General features: G+C 49.9%; 1 long non-coding RNA gene across 1 annotated transcript in view; it reads left to right on the top strand.

Moving 5' to 3' along the window:
* Window positions 1–21,167, top strand: part of LOC138513707 (uncharacterized) — a 203,486-nt gene that overhangs the window by 43,549 nt on the left and 138,770 nt on the right. The window contains exon 2 of the long non-coding RNA XR_011281799.1: window positions 11,980–12,087. This is a non-coding gene — a long non-coding RNA (uncharacterized lncRNA). The remainder of the gene's footprint in view (window positions 1–11,979; window positions 12,088–21,167) is intronic.

Here is a 21,167-nt window from a genome sequence, read left to right as displayed (position 1 = left end):
AATGCACCCTGCAAGCGAGACAGAACCAGACTTCTTACTGCACACATTCCTGTTCATGAAGAAGGTAGAACTTGCAGAATCACTACAGCACACTCGCAAAGAGGGCACCCCCCCCCAATACCATGGAGGACTTGCCGACATTACTCTGCCCTAAAAATGCCCCGAAGCGAAGAAATCCTCTCAGCTATTCATGGATGCTCGTTGATGGAAACGCAAGGGGCTATTTCCCAGAAGGGGAAGCAATCCTCCATGATCTCCTGCCAGTTAAAACGAGAGAGACCTCACCTGCCCACAAGGGGCGCAGAAACTGCCAACAACGAGAAGGCTTTTGTTTTGACAATCATATTCCACACAATGCTAGACCCGTGTTCAATGTATATCACGGCTGAAGCCCACATGAGACTCCTTAGACCCAATCCCCCCCCCCACCACCCATATCAAAAAGGGAGCCAAATGGTGAACCACCCAGGTATGACCAAATACACAAATCGCACATTTGGCACCTGTCTGGTCAATGTTCGGCATGTGATAAGCTGCAAAATGCCTTCATGCACCTGGCTTTACACCGATTCCCATAGAAGACAAATCATCAGGGGACTGAGTCAGCCATGAAGAACTGCAGTGCAAAGCAACAAACTGGAACCTCAAAACAGAAGGGGAATTACTATTCTAGAAGAATCCACCCCAACCTTCCTGCAATAAGATCAATGTGATGCACAACCCCTGCCACAGTGCCAGTCCAAAGGGGCTGATCACCGGGACAAAGATGTCAGACGGAGAAGAAACGGACCGTAAAACATGTAGGGCCCCAAATAAAGAACTGTAGTAGCTGCCCCACCCCAAAGCAATGCATCTTCCCTATGCCCAAGCACAGCAATGAGCCACCAGGTTCCCAACGTGAACTTCTTCATGTGCATCCTTCAGTAAAAGCCATCTCATGGGTAAACACATAGCTAAACTCACTATTCTATGAGTGCCACCTCCACTTGGACCAACACACTGTGTGATTCAGAAACCATGTCCCTATTCACAGGGCCTGTGACACTTCTTAGGGAAAACCTTTGTTAAAGCAACACAGACTAATTCTGTCAAAACAAAGATTGTGTCCTGCCGTGACTGCTAAAAATACCAAAGAAGCAGCGATAAATAGTAACACATATGCGGCTGGACAGAGAACCCCTGAGGTGATACCCCAAAGAAAAATGCAACCCCAGGCTAGATGAGGGGGAATAAACAGAAAAGGGAAAGCTGGACACTCATCCAAGATTTTTGCAAAGTGTGCATATCCAATGTAGGTATCCTGGAAGGACTACCGGGCATAACATTCTTTGGGTATATCAAATACCATTTCCCCCTTGTCTTGGAAGCTACTACTTCGCTACCCTATAGTGCATGTATGTCCCGTCGGGCCTCGCTGTTCTAGATCTCTGGGTTGTCTCAGACCATCGGCTGTATGAGTTTCTAAAGAAACCGGACCTGAAAGACCCGACAGACATGCCATCCTGTAGCTTGGTCATGGAAAAACACGTAGTGGAGGATTGTGAAGGAACACTGAAAACGTACGTTAGCAGGCAGAGAGGCCCCCCTCAGTTGTGTGTACTCCATATGAATACTTGACCCATCTCCAAACCTTGAAATCAAACATGTACTGCTCCTAGATGGAGGAGAACTTGATCAGCGCAGCATCATAACCAACTCCACACATAAAGAGCACAGCCCTCTGTCAATACTGTCACGCATGTCCCATGCCATACCAGGCCGCCAAGATGAAGCCAGCATCAACACTATGCCCACCGCAGCACAAGTCGCCCAACGAAAAACGTAATGAATGGCTGAATGGTTAAGGATAAGAAAAACAGATCTTTGTTGAAGCAGTACAGGCACCTCTGGGATTACTCTCTCGGAATTGATCACAGGCGTATGTAGTGCTTGAACATCCTGGCTGAGCAGTCATGAGGGGCAGCTGGGATAGAACCTGTGAAGCCGACAGGAAAAACACAAGCAGCTGAGATTTCAATAGAACGTCTCCCACCGCAATTCGCTGGCGTTGTGGTTCACACTGTACCTGTGGAAGTGACATGTAGCAATAAATGGTAGAAGGCATAAACAATCGCTCAAGGGCGGCCATCTACCAGCTCTAAGGGGCACTCAAGCGATCCCCGGTACCACCCACAACATAGAAACCTGTCTGACATAGGCTATTACAGCCCATCTGGAGTTTACACAATGTAACCTGATTGAATCTCCTGGAAGCAGACATCCATACTGTATAGGAACCCAATAGGAAAAGAACTGCGGCCAGCACTCGGACAGTGGTATTCGATTAAAACACAATCAACTCTGTGTTACCAATAGGTGGAAATGGCCCTAACGGAATTCGAACCAGCAAACCATGAGATGCATTCCATAGAAGGGAGGCTTTAGCCACTTGGACCACAGCCCATGGGATTCAAGCAAAACGTGAACAAAACTGATGCACTGTGCATGGGCATTTAACATGTTAATTTCTATGCATTTATTTATGTGTTTGTAGCGTAATTAACATTGTCCTTAAGGCACGTATGTTCAAGCGAATGGGACCAAGTTGAGCATTTTGGCCTGATCGTCATCAGCCTACCTGTAGAGTCTCATAGTGTGTTCTGGCAAAACATGGCTTCCCACTCCAATGGGGCTTTTTAAGCTATCTGTCTACAGTAGTAACCTGAAAGGACGAGGACTAGGCTATTGATCAGTCCATGAATCCTGTTCCCTCAGGACCACTACTAGTGCCAGTTTACAAACATTTCTCCAGCATTGGATCTTACATGGGTTGACATGCTCATGAATATTCCTCGTCGTCGGGCTGGGTATCCTACGTAATTATTAAAGCAGTTTTGCTTTCAAGCTTAAAAGCTGTTAATTGCTTATAAATCATTTTGCTGTCACTTTGGGTCATACTGCCCCAGCCAATGACCTTTGTCATCCCTAGCTCCCTAGCTCCATCCCTGGTGGCCATCTTCAGATGTTTACCACCCGTTTTTGTGTTGAGAGTCCTCGGGTTTCGCTAGTTTTTTTCTTTTATTTTTGTGAGATCATTTTAGTTTTTTCTTCATCGTTAGTCACTGTTGTGACTGCCGGCGGCGGGTAACGGTTGCTGGTTGAGATGCAGTCCATCATCGGGTGTCCAGACTGTGTGAGGCCGCAGTCTTGGACATGGACGTTCACCACGCGCGATATCGAATGGCACCGGAAAGCTTTTCAGTGCCTGCTTGAAGTGTGTCTTCGTGGAAAATAAGCATCAGAAATGCATTTATTGATTGCATCCGGACCACAAAGCGGATGGCTGTTCCATCTGCTAGGCTTTTTCTTCCAAGACCCAAAAAGACCATCGAGGAAGGTGCTAAGGCCTCAGACTCAGCCTCAGTGCGCAGTCATGCCTCATCAAGAGTCAGCAGATCGAGAGAGCCTACTCCCTCTACTCAGAGGTCGATATCCTTTGAGGACACTTCCCTGGGGAAGATGCCAAAAAAGGTTCAAATCGTCTCGCACTGCTGCTTCTTCATTGACGGCTCCTGTGGCTGCGGCGCCTATGATACCCGTGTCGACGGCAGTCCCTCCCTCAGAAAGAAGGAGCTCGACGATGACTTCCCCCATCTGGGAGTCATGCACCGTCGAGCGGGTCCGACAACGTCCACAACTCACGTCCTCAAAACCTCATTGTCGTCGAGATACACTTCAACAGCTCTGCCAGCAACCACCTCGTCAGCGACCTCGTCCACGATGCCTGCGGTTTTCACCCCATTGACTACCTCGTCGACTGCTGCTACCACTATATATAGAGTGGCTTTTCTTCCGTGGCCTCCTTCAGCTACATCGGCTTCAGCCGTACTGGCGGCAGCTCCGTTGATGTTGCCACAGGCTCCTGTTATTGCCACTTTTCTTAGGGCTGCAAGTGTAGGCAAGCAATTGCCCCCGGTTTTCTCCTTCCCCCAGAAGACTACTAAGGCCAAAAAGTGCCTCGCCCTGTCCCCTAAGGGGATGGCTAGTGCGTTGCCACCTGCACCAATAATTCAGTTCTCGGCCGATGAGCTTCCAGAGGTTTTGTACTCTGATAAAGGAGGGCACTGGGAACCTGACCACATTCTTCTGATACCTCATCATCCTTGGCAGCCTCTCGTTCAATTCAACTCAACCTGCCAACCCTCTGCCTGCTGCCCCAGTGCTAGCCCCCGCAGCACCCAGGGATTTGTAAATGGACATTCTATCTACCCTGCACACATAGTATCAGAGCTTCAGCAGCGTCTGCCTCTGACAGCTCCTATGCCTGCGCCTGCTAAGAGTCCACTGTTGTCTTTAGAGCCTCACCTGGTACCTCCTCATCCAATTCCATCTGCTCGTCCCCAGTTGTCCATTACAGTACCTCCCATAGTGGATACTGCTTCCCTCACGGACACTTACCCTGACACGCATACGTGCCAGGGTACTCGAGATGCAGATGATTTTGATAACTTAATTCCTGCGGATGGCGAAACTCTGGACATCGTCTTGCCCTCTAGAGACTCTTCAGTGGATACAATTGGTTTGTTTCATGTGATGCTTTGCTTACTCGTGTTTCAAAACTGTTCAATGTGGTCCCAGAAGGGAAAAAGTAAGGTTTTATTTTCCAGAGACGGGAATCCTCTAGAAAGAAACTGGTACCAATCCAGTTGTATACTAAATGACCTTTTCACAATTGACCTCCAGAGAATTCACCTCAGGAGAATTGACCTAATTTAGAAGGTCAATTAGGACCTATATGCAGGGGGGAATCCCCCCGCAAGTCCCCCACCCAATCCAAAACCCCCTGCAACCTCCCACGCAATCCCCTTATATTATTTATAATCCAAAACCAACCCAATACATATATAAAAGAACTAAAATAATATAAAGGTCAATTGTGCAGAAGGTCAATTAGGACCACTATAATTGGGTCAATTGTGCAAAAGGTCAATTGAGAAAGGTCAATTTGGGTAATAACGTCAATCCCTCTTCTGGACGACATTTGGGAAGATGGTATTTGGGTCATGAAAACCCCTTTTTCAGCTCCTCCTAAAAAGGAGCAGCTGTAGAAAAGGTACAGGTCTCCAGATACAGCCTCCGAGTGTCTTTGATCCCAACCATCGCCGGATTAGTTTGTTTCCACTGCAGCAAGGAAGTGCTCGTCCAGCCTCTCTTCTCCATGTATTGACCCTTGCGATCAGGAGAGTAAGAAACTGGACGCCATGGGCAAACGCATCCTCACTATTGCCGCTTCCACGAGCAAGGCTGCTAATGCACGGCCCATTCTCTCTAGGTATGATGGAGAGCTATGGTATAAACTAGGACCCGTCCCGGACGGACTCCCTGATAAGAAAGCTGAGGCTTTAGCTTTCTTCCTTGAAGGGGAAGTGGCCTTCGACCACAGTTGCCCTGCACAACGCAGACTCTGGTTCCCGGCAGATGGGCAATGGTTGCAGCTCTGCATTGCCATGGATGACTCCAAATCATAACCTTCCGGGCTGATCTGCAATCAAGGGTCGTAGACGTGGAATTCGATGGAGCGGACCTCTTCCGGAAGGCCGTAGATCACACCCTGCAGTCTATTAAGACAGACATTGGAACAGTGCACTTGTTGGGCATGCTTCACTAACCGCAGCAGTCCTTTCGTCCCTCCAGGGGGCAGTTCTCGGGATCTTCCAAGGACTACAGGCAGTCCTATAGTCAATCATCTTGTCCCAGTATTCCAGAGGCTTATAAGGGATGATCATACATGGGGGGAACCCAGCATTGTCGTGGAACGTCCTCCAGGACACACAAACCCTAAACAAGCCAGACTCGGCCCAGGGCCTGCACCCCTGCTTCAGCACCCCAGTGGGAGCCCGTCTTTCTCAATTTGTCAACCAGTGGTGCAACATCCACATGCAAATGGGTGCTAAATATCATCCTAGAGGGTCCCACCCTAGAATTCCAAGAGGAATGCGTTCCAATTCCTCCCATCTCACGGAAGGAACAACACATTTCTCTACTGCTAAAAGAGGTTCAAGCTGCATTAAAAAAAGGGGCAATGGAGCCAGTTTCCCTGCGCCTCCGGGGCTCTGGAGTGTACTCCAGGTAGTTCCTGGTTCGGAAGAAGACTGGTGGGTGGAGACCCAGCCTAGACCTAAGAAAACTGAACAATTTCCAAAAATCCCCAAAATCCAGGATGGTCCTGTTTGCAGCACGTGCTCGGCCAGCTGGAGGAAGGGGATTTCATGTCGACTTTGGATTTACAGGATGCATATTTCTGCATCCCCATTCATTGCAAACACCGGAGGTTCCTGCATTTTGTCGTTCAAGGCAAACACTACCAGTTCAAAGCTCTGCCCTGTGGCCTGAAATTGGCATCAAGGATTTTTACTAAGTGCTTGGCCCTGGTGGCAGCTCATCTCCATCGCATAGGCGTCTATGTCTATCCCCATCTAGACAATTGGCTGATCGCTCCCGCACTCCAGCTCTGGCACTGTAGCACACCTGACTGGTTCCGTGTAATAATGTCCCCTCAAAAATATCGCCATGCAAAAAAATCGCTGAAAAATGGCCGTTTTTGTGGGGACATTATTACATGTAACATACGGGGGACACCCCTGCAACCCCCAAACCCTTTTTGTTTTCTTCATGGGGAGCGGGAGACACCCCTGCTGCCCATGTCCCTATATATATGGTCACACATATAATATCGCCACAACCTTTTCCCGGCGATATATACGACGACCATATATATGGGGATATTACATGATACCACCTGACTTGGCTAGGATTCTCCAACTATCTGAATTCATGCATAGTGCAGTCTTAGAACGCCCTGTTCTTGGGGTCCTGTCTCGCACATCGACATGTGTCTTGTGTCCATCTGGTTCCTTACTGCAAACTAGACCTCTTCAGGAGTTCCTGAATGCCAGGTGGAAGCAGATATTCGGTTCCTGAAACAAGAAGATCGCCCTCAATCAAGCTTTCTGGCAAGCCGTGCACTGGTGATCCATTCGTCCACACCTCTCAATTGGTGCTCCTTTTCGACCCCCGGTTCATCAGGCAACAGTTACTACCAATGCCTCTCTATGCCAGAGGCTTCTGGCTGCTGGTGTAGAAGGCGTTGCACATCAACATCCTAATACTGCGAGCAGTGTGCTGGGCTCTCAAGTCCTTCAAGCCTCAGATCCAGGGGAAGGTGGTCCGCATCTCACAGACAACCTGTCCACCATATTTTACATCGGGAAGCAGGGCAGGACACGCTCGCCCGCTCTCTCCCGAGGCACAAATCCTATGAAACTGGGCCATTGCTCACCACATCTTTCCCATTTCACCTGGCAGGCATTCACAACGCCATTGCAGACTTGCTCAGCAGAGGTCTGCGAACCCGCCACAAGTGGGAACTCCACCAGACTCGTGTGTCTCAGGTTTGCCAGCAGGTATCCTCAAGCGAGGAGTCTAGGGGACGCCTTTTCATTCCCCTGGGACGGCTGGTTCCTCTGTGCATTTCCTCCAATTACCATGCTACTACATGTACTAAATACACTTGGACAGTACCATTGCAGAATGATCCTCATTGCCCCAGCATGGCCCATGCAGATCTGGTACTCTGACCGTCTCCACCTGTCAATGGTTCCGGCCAACAAACTGCCTCATCTTTCGGACCTACTCTCCAGAGGAGATCGATCCTGCCCCACAACCCAGCGTCCCTGAGCCTAACAGTCTGGCTCCTGCAACCCTAGAATTTGGACACTACACGCTGCCTTTAGAATGCATAAACATTCTGGCCAAGGTTAGAGCTGCATCGGCCCTTTCCTGCTGCAAGCACAAATGAAGGCATTTTACTGTGTGGTGTCATTCGCAAGGGATCTTTCTGCTGCGCATCACACCTCCACAATTAATAGCATACTTACTCTTGCTGGCAAAGTTTAGCCTTGTCCATGCATCCGTCAAGGTACACCTGGCAGCCATTTCCCGTTATATTTGGGCACCTGGCATGCTCTCCCTGTGGTCTCAGAGGCTTGTGAAGAAGTTCCTGAAGGGTCTGCTCAGAAACATTGCCTCCTGTAAAGGCACCAGCTCCTGCTTCGCAGCTCAATGAAGTTCTGCCAAAACAAATGGGTTCTCCTTTTGAACCCCTGCATAATGCTTTTTTGAAGTTCCCATCCTGAAAGACTGACTTTCTAGTGACCATCACTTCTGCCAGTCTTGTTGGAGAGATTCAAGCTCTCTCGTGCATGCCGCCTTATTTATCCTTTTCACCAATCCAATGTGTTTCTGCTGACGCATCCATCTCTCATGCCAAGGTCCCATCAGACTTTCACTTGAGCGAGCCTTTGGTTTTACCAGTTTTCTTCGCAAATCCTGTTTCACCTGTAGAGAGGTCTTTGCATCCACTGGAGTTTCGCATTTGTTGAAGTTTTAATGTCGCACAAACCAAGGTTTTTTTGAAAGACTACTCAGCTTTTTGTTACATTTGCACCTGGGGGACAAGGTAAATCCCTGTCTTAAAACTTCCACCTCTAGGTGTTTGTCTGGCTGTATCATGCATTGCCATCAACTAGCCAACAGAACGTTGCCAGGTAGGCCCAAAGCCCACTCCACCAGGGCCGTGGCATTCACTACGGTGCTCCTGTCTGGCGTTACTCTGCTGGATATCTGCAGGACTCGTATGTGGAGATCTACCCACACCTTCACCAGATTCTACTGTCTACAGGGATTCGAGTCCAGTGTCGGCCAGACAGTACTTTGCAACCTTTTTGCTTGAATTGAGTGTGTTGCTATTGTTTCTGTTGAGCCTTGCTACCTCCCGTGGTTCTGTATATGTACTGTTGTGTAGTCTTATTCATGAGCTTGTCAATCCATGTAAGATCCAATGCTGAAGAAGGAACAAGTTACTTAGCTGTAACTCTTATCCAGCCTTGGTATCTTACCAAGGGATTCATCACAGAGGGTCGCATGTGAATCCATGTGTTGTCACTTCTCCCTTCCCATGAGGCCAGGGAGTTGAGGCGGCTACTCGATAGTCCCCCCTGGGGATGATACTCTGTGGAAGAATCCCATGGGAGGGACCCTGTGGGTAAGGTGAAGACTATTGAGGGAGAACGCAATATGACAATTACCACTCTACCCCTAGAGCAACATCCTCCACACACTTCGAAGACCACAACATTCTCATCCTCTGTACCCCTTCTTTCTGCTCATAATTACTTTATGTAGTGTAGACCTATTTATGAGTGTGAGGAAAACCATACTGTGACAAGGAAGAGTAGGGAAAACTTTGGCTCTGTAAATACTGACGCAAGGAAGAAGAAAGGAGGAATGAAGCGCCCTCTGTGGAACCAAAACAAACATACAAGCTCTCACCTGGACTGGCAAATGATAAAGAGGAAGGACTTCTATCAGGGTCTGATCCTCCTTGGAGGAACCGCGAGTTGAAGGAGCTGCCTTGCGGAGAACAGGGACTGAAGGAGGCTGGGATGCCGAGCAGACCATATATGCGCCCCAGCGGAGCACGCCGCTCACACCCACGGACCACAGTGGGAGAAGCAGATATTCGGTGGCAAGCCGGTGAGTGGGAGAAGGTACCAATGTACCTGTGAGGGACCCAGGGCTGTTGAACCGCTGCACGACTTCGAGGGGCGAGAGAAGCTGAGAGCAGACAAGAGAAACCTGCAGAAGATGGTAGCCGGAGAGAGAAGCAGCCCGCTAAGCAGGAGTAAGGAGCAATCCCCTGGAGTTGATAAACTATAAAGCGAACTGTGACAAAGAATAGGAAGGAAAGTGCTATACAAAGCAAGGGACAGTGCGAAAACGCTGAGACCTTGAGAGGTGGTGAAGAACCAAGTCGGGACAAAAGGGAGATCCTGGGGATAAAACAAATTGCTAAAAACTATCAAGCTGAGTACAAGAGTAGTCCTCTTCCTCGTACCATTACTTGGAAGAAACCCAGAGAAATGTATATGTTCACTAGAACCAGGCCCAATTGAGAGGCATTATCAACCTGGGAGAGGGGTCCGGGACTCGAATGTTAAAAGGATTGAAGATTTGCATCTACAAAACAGTGCCTGGCATGTTAGTGAACCATGCCTGACTGAGAGATATTTAAGATCAGAGGAAGGGGTTGGGAGTCCTGCCTCCCCCCAGACCCTAAGTGGAATAATAGTACCAAGAAGAGAGAAACCCCTTTTTTTTAATCACACGAGACGAGAAGACCAAGGAAACAAAAACAAATCCTCTGTAGAGAGCCTGAGAAAGGACTGGAGAAAGGGAGACCTACTTCCCCATCTTTATAGAACTGTAAAGAAGTTGTTGAACTGGGGGAAGGGAAACAAACCCTCCCTCTTCCACCCATCTGCAATTTGGGTGAAGCTAGTATTGTAGTTTTCTTTTGAGGTGTGAGGGGCAGAAATAGGTTTGGGACATAAGACAGTGGACTATCTTTCTTTTGACAGACATTCTGACGCTATCCTTAGTTTTGTTTAAGGTAGGGCAACCCCTCTTAGTTATTGGGAAAGCTAGGATTTCCATTTTATTTCCTTTCAATAAAGGTTCATGTCCACAAACACATCACCTTTGTATCCAGTGACTACTTCTGCACCCTTACACCTCCATCCGTCACTCTATGGCTCTTTTTGGTTCCTACTGCCACTTTACGTGGGCGACCAAATCACGCACCTAGTTTTGGGTGGAGCTAGAGAGGACAAAGGTCATTGGGTGGTGCAATCTGACCCAAAGTGACAGCAATAGACTATGTAAGCGACGATCAGTTTTTAGCTTTAAAGCAAAACTGCTTCAAGAATTCCTGAGGATTCCCAGCCTGACAACAGGAAATATTCATGTGCATGTGAATCCATGTAAAATACCCATGCTGGAGAACCAGAGTTACAGGTAAGTATGGGAATACGCCTTTTGGAAGCCTGTGTCGAATAGAGCTTGGGGAACTAGGAGTTCCTTATAGAGAGGATGCAATTATTGTATGTGCCTCAACTGAATGTGGATATGCACAATCCAGCTGAACCCACTGCAGAGGAACAACACACACGTGCCCTGCAGCTCTCCGTGATTATCCTGTGGATAATCTGCAACGGCGCCACCAAGATATAATGTAACCAAACAATATACTGGCCCTTGATCTGCAACAGTGTGACTTTTATAGGCTGCACACTGGGGCAGGAGCGCAACAGCGCCCCCTTAACCTGCCGTGTACTTCCCGTCACCCAGGCCCACCATGCAACAGCGCAACCATCGGGGTGGGATGGGGATAAAATGGCATTACTCGCCAGATCCCACAACTGTGCTCCGGTTCGTCTGCCTTCTAACGCACAGGCAACCGTCTCACGTCTGCACCCACAAGGTGTCTCTCCAGAGACAGAAAAAAGCTGGATGTCGATTGGGAGAGGCAGGGGTTGTTTCCCTGGAGAGGATAAGGGGCTGAGGTAAAATTCCAGTTTGTCTTCTAGCTGCATAGGGAATGTCTGTCTCTCGGAGGCAGGGCGTCTCATTTAGCTAGGGAGGACGAAAGGTAATATCCCATCATAGCACCCTGAAGCACATAGCTCCACAGCCACATCCTTGCTTTCACCTTCGTTATGCTGCATCCACCTAGATTTGGCCAACCCAGGTGTCCATCCTTCGTGGCTCACACTCACAGATTTTACGGTCACAAGGAATAGTAGGACCTAGAGGAAAGAAGATTAAAGGTAACTAATCTATGAGTGCATTCATTTGTGAGCTTGAAGGTGGCGTGTTTAACACTCATTTTAAGGTGAAGCATCATAGGACTACTTTGCGGCAAGCACTGGGATTTCTGTTCATGTAGTGAGTGTTATTGTGCATACAGCGCCTCCGTGAACACAGATGCCATCAGGCAATTGTGCAAAGGTCTTTGCAAATCTACAACCCCTTTTTTGCAGAACTAGCTCATTATTTGTTATTCCTTTTTTGACCATTTCTCCATTCCCTTCTTTCGAGCAGATCTTTCATGAACATGAGTGACCACTCATCGGAATCCATGTCAAGCAGAGTTTCCAGAGTGAATAAACAAGATAGGATGAAGCGAATCCAAAAGCAGCGCTGAGAGAGGTAAAGACATTGACTCACAAGAAAGGATCACGCTTATTGAAATAACATCTGTGTATAATATTGGTATAACGTCTACAAAGAGAGCACCCTTGCATTATAAGACTACAAGCATGAGTCTTACCACTCAAAGAAAATTATTTTTATTGTGATGGGGCAAGTCTGATGTTGACGGGGAGGAGGTTCCAGAGTCTTGGAGCATAGACGGAGAAGGCCTATCTTCCGTTTCTTTCCTTCCTGAACCATCAGAGTTCAGGTGTACACCTTTCCTTACTTCTGGTAGATCACAAGCCTCTGCAGGTGCTGGGTTTCTCAATGTGGTAGTTTGGGGACTTCAGGGCAACAGGATTTGAAGAGGAGTTGTGCTTGCAGCGGGGGAGCCAGTGCAGTTCGATGAGGGTTGGGGTGATGTGGTCAAATTCGCAGAGTCCTTTGTGTCTTGCTGCAGCATGCAGGACACATCTCGGAGGTGCCAGTGCAGTCACCAACCTTCCAAAAGGGCATTACCACCATCCAAATGGGAGAGGGCCACGGCTTGGACATCGGATCTGAAGTTGTTTTCTGGGATGAAGGGCTTGATTTTTCACAGGAGATATAGCTAGTACCAAGCAGTTTGTGTCTTACTTGCTATGTGCTGTTTGAACGTGAGGTGTCCGTGCATGTTCAACCCGAGGGATGTGAAGCCCTCGAGGTTCATAGCAGAGAGCCAGATCTGGATGGCTGGGTGTTCAGTGTTGCTGATCAGCAGTAGGAATTCAGTCTTGGAGCCGTTGAGTTTCAGGTAAGCACTGGACAACCAATACTGGACCAATGTGAGACAGAATACCTGTGCTCAACTCAACTCAAAGAAAGAAAAACGCCCAAAAGCCCTCATTACCGGCGTACTGTAATCTGCATTACATGGCAAAATACCAGTCCAAAGTTTAACAAAACATGTACTTGTTAAGGATTCTAATCGGGCGTCACACACCAGCCCAGGACTCTTGCCACTGGCCTAGGTTGCAGCGCACAATTAAAACACTTTTACTTTATTTCCTGAGAATTCAGAATGAGATGGCACCTAACACGTCTCGCACACCCTTTTACAAATACCCCAGGTCACCATGGACCATGAACCAGGCCGGTGGGTGGTAATACAATATTTATTTTAAATTCAAATAAAATCACACATTTAATATCTGGCAGCAAACACCAATGGGGTGACAATTTTCACTGTAAATTGATAGAATACACTTAGTTTGACCTGACCTTCTAACATAACATACACAAAGCACAAATGAATGGGAGCAATATTACTTTTCGGGTACATAGCACCCCAGTTAAGATTTAAAACACTTTGCAATTGAACAAAATAGCACTCGGAATTAGTAAAGATTTGATTTACTTGTGCGGTAGAAAAATATGAATTATAGCAGTATCAGGGATGTAAGAAAACTAGCAAACTACAAGCAATGTCCTAACAACGGGCATACAATTCAGAAAATCAACTTGAAAGTGAAAACACAGTGCAGCTGAAACACATGCGTGTAAATTGCATTTGCTAATTTACACGGGTTTAAATGTCAAAATGGTTTGAAAAATGGGTAGAATAAACAATCGGAATGCGGTTTTTATGCAGAGTGACAAATGCACATCACAGGGATAATATGAAAGTGAAAGAGTAACTCTAATTCGAGGGGATTGGGTCCTCCGACGTATTCCATATCCTTGACAGATAATGTCCACAGCTGTGCTGCTTTGGAAAATTTCCTGCGTCCTGCGTCCATGACGTCGATGCGCCGTCCCCGAGGACCTCCTCCGACGGCACCTGATGTGATAAGTAGGACGCACGACGCCCGTAGCCTCAGTTCATTTTTTTCCGAGAACATGTTCGCTTCATGAATCTCGGTACGCCTCGACTCTTTGGAGTTTGTTGTATTCTTCTCGGTTCTTTGAACCTATCCGGTTTTTGTGAAAACCTGTTCGTGACGATGTCTACCTCGTCTTCAACCCCGCGTCCGGGCTTCAAGAAATGCAGGGACTGTGGGTCCAAGATGTCGGTAACGGACTCGCATGACGCCTGCCTCTGGTGCCTCGGGGAGGCCCACGACACGGACGACTGTGTCGACTGCCAGTCGCTCATGGCCAAGGCCTTGCGGGAACGCAAGAAGAAGTTGTCAGTAGGTAGGGTGTCTAAGCCCTTGAAGTCGAGGTCTGCGGGGCTTTCAACGGATGATTCGAGAGGCGACTCTCTGCGTCCTCGTCGGAGGTCCGGTGGGTCTCCTTCCAGGAGTCGGTCTCGCCACTCCTATGCCTCTTCGAGGAATTCCTGGAAGCGCCGGCATCGGTTGCCTTCCCCGTCCTCTTCCGAGGACGCCGCCCGTCGGCGGGTCGCTTAATCCCACCATGCAAGCGACACCGGAGGAATGGGCTTCCTTCGGGAAGAAGATGTTGGCGATTCTTGAATCGCAGGGCACCGGTCCATCCGCGCCTCTGAGTGGGGTCGGTCGTGATTCGGGCTCGGTTGGTCGGCACGGTTCGCGGCAGAGGTCCCACTCGGACAAGGGTAACCGTTCTCGCCATGCCCGTTCCAGGTCCCGGTCATCGACGCGCTCGAGACCGCGTGATCCTGTGCCGTCTTCAAGGAAGACGTCGACGCCTGTGGCGCTGAGGTCGTCGACGACCTCTCTCGAGGCTCTGCTTTCGAGGGGGTCGTCGACGCTGTCTTCGCCTAGGTCGTCGAAGGACACACTCGGACCCTGGCTTCGAGGCCTGTGTCGACGCCGCCGGTGCTGACGCCGATTCGCTCGATGCCGATTCTCTTGACGCCGACTCGTTCGGCGCCCTTGATGCCTTTGGAGGCGGTGGTGTCGGAGGGGCCCCGTGGCACTGGCTCTGGCTAAGGTCAGGCATAGCATTGGTCCCCAGGTGTCTCCCTCTCACCACCTGGAGCACATTTCGGAGGGTGATGAGGGCTCTGATGAGGGCTTGGTTCCGGTTACAGTGCCTGATGAGCTTCTCTCGGGCCATAGCCAATTTGGTGACCTGAGGCAGTCACTGCATGATGCCAGTAGACTGAACACCTCTCCGGAGGTGGAGTTTTGTAGACCGGAGCCTGGCACTCATGCCGATTCTTCGTACTGGCGCCTTATGTCTCGGGTCACCGAGTACTTGGGATGGTCGGCTCCCCCAGGGGAGTTTGCTCAGGATGATCTCACGGACAACCTTGATCTTGGTCCCCCCACTGACCCGGTACTGCCGTTTCATATGGCTCTGCAGAGAAGGGTGGCGGCGGCTTGGACTGCTCCGGAGAGTCTCCCGGCAGTGGGCAAGTCTTTGTCGAGAAAATACCGTCCAGCCAGTAGCGACCCCTGCTACTTGTCCAGACACCCCACTCCGGAGAGTTGGGTGGTGCAGGCGGCTACAGCCCTGGCAAAGCAGGCGTCGTATCCTACCATCCCTCCGGATAGGGACGACAAACGTTTTGATGGCTGGGCGAAGAAAGTGTTTTCTTCAGGGGGTATGGCGCTTCAGGCGGCCAACTCCGTATGTGCCTTGTCTCGTTTCACACACACTCTGTGGAACTGTGTTGCATTAGCGGCTGAACATATTCCCAAAGGTGATGAACGGGATGGTTTCCTTGCTATGGTTCAGGATGGCAAGGATGCCATGTGTGAGGCCGTTCAGTCGGGTTTGGACATGGCAGATTGTGTCAGCCGGTCCATGGCGGCGAGCACCGTAATACGCAGGTTTGCGTGGTTGCGGAAGTCGGGGTTCGCTCCTGATGTGCAGTCCTGGCTCCTCAACATGCCCTTTGACGGTCAACAGCTTTTTGGCAGCAAGGCTGATGAGAGCCTTGAGAGGTTGCAGACCTCCAAAGCTGCAGCAAAGTCGTTGGGCGCTGCAGTTCGACAACCTCCGCCTTTTCATCCTAGGGGACAACAATGGAGGGGTGGTTCCTTTCGCTATTACTCGTCCTTCAGTAAAGCGAGAGGACCTGTCAGTCAAAGGGGTCACCGTAAGAGTGCCAGAGGTGGAAAAAAGGGTACTCGAGGTGCCAAGGCCGCTCGGGCAGTGTCACGATGCCTGCCCCTGGAAAGCCAGACCAGGCCCAGCAACCCCGGAAGCAGGCATCATGCCACTTGAAGCATGCCCAAAAACCCCAGTTAGGGCCTCTTTGGCTACAGTCCTGGCGTCTATGGCGCCAGGCTCATAAGAATAAAGTCAGTCCTGGCGCCATGGGCGCCAGGCTCATTACAGAAATCTTACCTGTTGCAGACCATGCTGCATATCTACCTGATGCAGACCATGCTGCACGAAGCCACAAGCCAAATGAGGCTTAAAGGGACTACTTTACCTCAGGGACTCCTTTCCTCTCGGGTGGGGCTGTGGAAGAATACTTACCTGGGACTTCTTCCAAGGCTATTTAAGCCACACCCGGACAGCCACACGTGCTTAGTGTTATTCTGCTTGCTGCAGCGTAACGCTCACGAGTCTTCAGCAGCTCCAGTCTTCAGCCACGCCCGCTTCAGCCCTGGAACAACTGGAACAAGAAAAGGAGGAGAAGTGGTCAGAACAAAACCCTTACCTGAATCCTTGATCCAGCACATCGTCGATCTAGAAGAGAAGCCTTCTCAGGTGCATTGCCACGCACCTTGCAGAGCCGCGCTGAACTCACCAACCGGGGCTGCATTCCTTTACTCCATCGCAAATCCAGCATCTCCAGGCCATTCTTCAACACCTGGGGGAGACCAGAACAGATAGGTGAGCAAGGGCAATACAAACCCCCAAAGACTTACCTGATTTACCACAGGGGGGTACTCTCCTCATCTCGGGTCGGCGTAGTCAATTCTGCATCACTGCCGCACCCCGGCCCCTAAGGGGAAAACAAGGACAAACCAAATCACCCCCAAAGACTTACCTGATTACCACAGGGGGGTACTCACCTCATTTCGGGTCGGCGCAGTTAATTCTGCCTCATCGCTGTACCCCGGCCCCAAAGGGGAGAACCACAATAGACTTACCAGGATCTTACCAATTGCCACTTGGAACTCTTCTGGTGGTTTAAATCCGCAACCTGCAAGGAATCTGGCAGAGTGAAGATCAGACTTTTGAACTCTTACGAACAATTGGACTTAGAGTCAATACTGGAACTCACCAATTCCTCCACGCCAGTGAAGTAACTGGTCGTCTACGCGCCCCTGCGCTCGACGCAGGATGGAGAGCTCATCTTTCCAAATCTTCAGGTGAGATTAAGAGGGAACTTCAGGAGTGTTCTGTGGGCAGATAAAGGGAGTGGGAAGGCGGGTTAACGCTCTGATTACGGGAGGTTAAACCCCTTTCTCCATTGCAGAAAGATATTCGTACGAGTCCAACAAACGAAGCTAAGTGGGTCTGTCCAGTCTGTCATCTCGGCTCTACATGTTACTCTGGTGGAAGCAACAGCGGGCCAGTCCAGATCGACGCCCCCGTGGGAATCAGGTGAGCGTAACAGGCAGTTGCCTCTTTGCCCTCAGGCAACGCCGCAGCCGCTACCACTCAGTCATGAGGCCAGGTCCCATGGTTCGCCGGTTGGGGGAAGGCTGGCGCAGCATCTTGTAGAGTGGCGTGCCATTACTTCAGATGTGTGGGTTCTGGAGATCATAACCCACGGCTACTGTCTTCCCTTTCGGCAGAGGCCTCGCGACAATCCACCTGGCAACCTCTCTTTGAAGAGTCCGGATCCGCTCCTTGCGCAGGAAATTCAAGCCCTGCTGGAGAAAGGCACCATAGAACTGGTGCCTGTAGCGGAGAAGAACAAGGGCTGGTATTCCCCTTATTTTTTTATTTCGAAGAAAGACTGGGGGCGCGGTTTGAACAAACTCCTCAGGAAGGACAAGTTCAAGATGGTTACACTCTCTCCCTCTCCAGTCCTCCAGGCCCTTCAACTTCATTACTGGTTGGTGTCTCTCGACCTCAAGGACGCTTACTTCCATGTGCCGATCCATCCCAAGCACAAGAAATACCTGAGGTTTGTGGTTGGCGACTCGCACTTTTAGTTTCGGGTCCTGCCGTTCGGATTGACCTCCGCCCCAAGGGTTTTCACCAGGCTCATGGTGGTGGTGGCAGCGCATCTCAGGAAAGGGGGGATTCAAGTCTACCCCTACCTGGACGATTGGTTGATCAGGGGGAGCTCTCCCGAGCAAGTCCTGGATCATCTGTCCGTCACCTGCCACTCCCTTCACAAGCTGGGCTTCTCCTTCAATTTAAAGAAGTCCCATTTGACGCCAACACAGCGGCTCCAGTACATCGGAGCAGTGCTCGACACATCCCTGGCGCGGTGTTTTCCTCCCCAGGTGAGGGCTCTTCACATTCAGCAGATGGTGCACAAGTTTCAACTTGCCCAGACGCTCCCGGCGTTCGAGTTCTTGAGGTTGCTCGGCCTCATGGAATCCTGCATTCTTCTGGTGCCAGAGGCTCGTCTGCGGATGAGATCTTTGCAGTGGGCACTCAAGATGCAGTGGTCGCAATCTTCCGGCAGGATGTCGGACCCTGTTCAGGTGCCGCCCTCGGTCGCCCAGGACCTTCTGTGGTGGGACGTCGAAGGCAATCTAATGAAGGGGGCCCTGTTTTGGCTTCCCTGGCCGGAGGTGACGATCATGACGGACGCATCCCTCACGGGATGGGGAGCTCATGCCAACGAGTTGACAGTCAGCGGTCGTTGGTCTCCGTCGAGTCCAGACTGCATATCAGTCTGTTGGAGCTGAGGGCCGTCAGGCTAGCCCTGAAGGCTTTTCTGCCGACTGTGCATGGAAAGAGTGTCCTGATCCTAACTGACAACACGGTGGCCATGCACTACCTCAACAAAAAGGGGGGGGGGCAGGGTCACTTCCTCTGTGCTGGGAGGCAATGCAGCTCGAGTTCTGGGCCATCCAGCAGGAAGTTTCGATCTCGGCTGTTCATCTGGCTGGAGACAACAGCGAGACGGCGGATGCCATGAGCAGGCAGAGCATGATCTCTCACGAGTGGGAGCTGGCTCAGGAGATTCTCCTGGAGATCTTCGCCCTTTGGGGGACCCCTCAAGTGGATCTCTTCGCCTCCAGTGTCAACCGGAAGTGCGAAAGGTTTTGCTCACGGGAATTTCCTCCAAAAGGAGCCTTAGGAGACGCGTTCGTGGTGGACTGGTCGTTCCCACTGCTGTACGCGTTTCTTCCAGTCCCCGTCATCCCGCAAGTACTGCGGAGTTTACGGAGGTTCAGTTCCCGGATGATCCTCATTGCTCCGGTGTGGGCTCGGAGGACGTGGTACCCGGACCTTCTCGACTTGTCCATCTGCCCTCCGCGTCGTCTTCCCTACCGAGACGATCTGCACTCACTGGAGGGTGGGGTCAGGTTCTCCATCCAGAGGTCAGATCCCTCAACCTTCACGCTTGGCTTCTGAAAGGTTGAGTTATAAGGATTGGAACCTCCCTGGAGGTGTTGCTCTCGGCCAGGCGGCCGGCAACAAAGTCTCTGTACCGTTGGCGTAAGTTCTGCGACTGGTGCAGAGTTAAGAATGTGGATCCTTTTGAGTGTGACATTCCCATTGTTCTGTCTTTTTTGCTTTCCTTGGCCCACAGGGGCTTGCAAGTGGGTACCATTAAAGGTTACCTGGCGGCGCTGTCAATATTTAAGCGCTAGTCTGAAAAATGTTCCTATTTTAAGATTCCTTTAATTTCTCAGTTTTTAAAAGGGCTCACTAATGTGTTTCCTCCATCACCTTTTCTGGTGCCCGGTTGGGATTTGAACCTTGTTCTTAAGTTTCTTATGGGTGCTCCGTTTGAGCATTTGCATTCTTGCCCTTTGAGACTGTTAACTCTTAAAACTGTGTTTTTGGTTGTGGTTACTTCCGCTCGCAGAGTGAGTGAGTTACAGGCACTTTCAGTTAAGCCACCCTTCACTGTGTTTCATAAGGACAGGCTTGTCCTTCGAGTTCGTCCTTCCTTTCTGCCGGAGGTGGTTTCGTAATTTCATTTGAGCCAGAAGGTGGTTTTTCCGGCGTTCTAGCCTCCTCCACATCCTGGTAAGGAAGAGGAGAGGCTCCATAGGCTTGATCCTAGGAGAGCGTTGAGCTTTTATATTTCGCGCATGTCCCGGGTCAGAGTGGACGATCAACTTTTCATCGACGCAGGACGCAGACGCTGAAAATTTTCCAAAGCAGCACAGCTGTGGACATTATCTGTCATAGATATGGAATACGTCGTCGGACCATCCCATCGAAAGAACGTTACCAGGTAAGAGAGTAACTTGTTCATTAATGACAGGATAAGATTCTCAATGGGAAAGGAAATTTGGTTTTAAAAAGGAAAGCAGTATACAGAGAAAATCGGTTTTGGAAAGAAAAGGACAAGTTTCACTTAAACTAGATCTTGGTGGCTAGAACAGAGAAACGCCACCCGTGAATAGAAAGGTTAAGCTGCAGTTGCAACCCCTTCACGCTGTGTGCCTCTTTTAGGGAGAATTAATTTATTTAATCAAAATAGTACCAAGGACTTGCACAAGGACAGAATTCAGACGAAAATGGCGCTTAAACTGGAGATCAATACAGATTTTCCTACACAAGGTACACAAAGGATTCTGACAATTTTAAGGATTTCTGCTAAGGCAATTATAGGATTTCTATGGGATTGGACATAATACAAGGTAACAAAGCAAAGGATGCAGTTTGTGGTTGTTGGGGAAGGGAAATGCTCACAACAAGCACTGGAATGGGGTATTTTGGACAGCGGACCGAGTTTCTGGACAGCGAGGCAATATCTGGTCACTGGTCACAGCGGCGTGCTCTCCTAGAAGAAAATAGCTTGGCAAAGGTCTGGTCACGGCACAGCGACACCTCCGCTGGAGAAAGGCAAGCTGGTAGTAGTGGATAATCCCAATGAGGATTCGGCCACCTTCACCTAAATTATTGGGATTTTAGTGGGGGTTTTCTGGATCATTGGTCCTGCCTGGATAGTGTCAGCTATGCTGTGGGCTGGCAGTGGAATCTGGAATCTTGTAGAGTGAATATGGAAAATATTGATGCGCAGGAACTGGAAAAATCAGAAGAGTGTGTCCTTTGTCTCTGTGAGCTTCCACCTTTTATAAGGT

This window comes from Ambystoma mexicanum, chromosome 12 (assembly GCF_040938575.1).
Source record: "Ambystoma mexicanum isolate Mex_15411 chromosome 12, UKY_AmexF1_1, whole genome shotgun sequence".
Classification (NCBI taxonomy): domain Eukaryota; kingdom Metazoa; phylum Chordata; class Amphibia; order Caudata; family Ambystomatidae; genus Ambystoma; species Ambystoma mexicanum.
The sequence above is the reverse complement of the archived record's forward strand: the minus strand, read 5'-3'. Positions and strand labels throughout refer to the sequence as shown.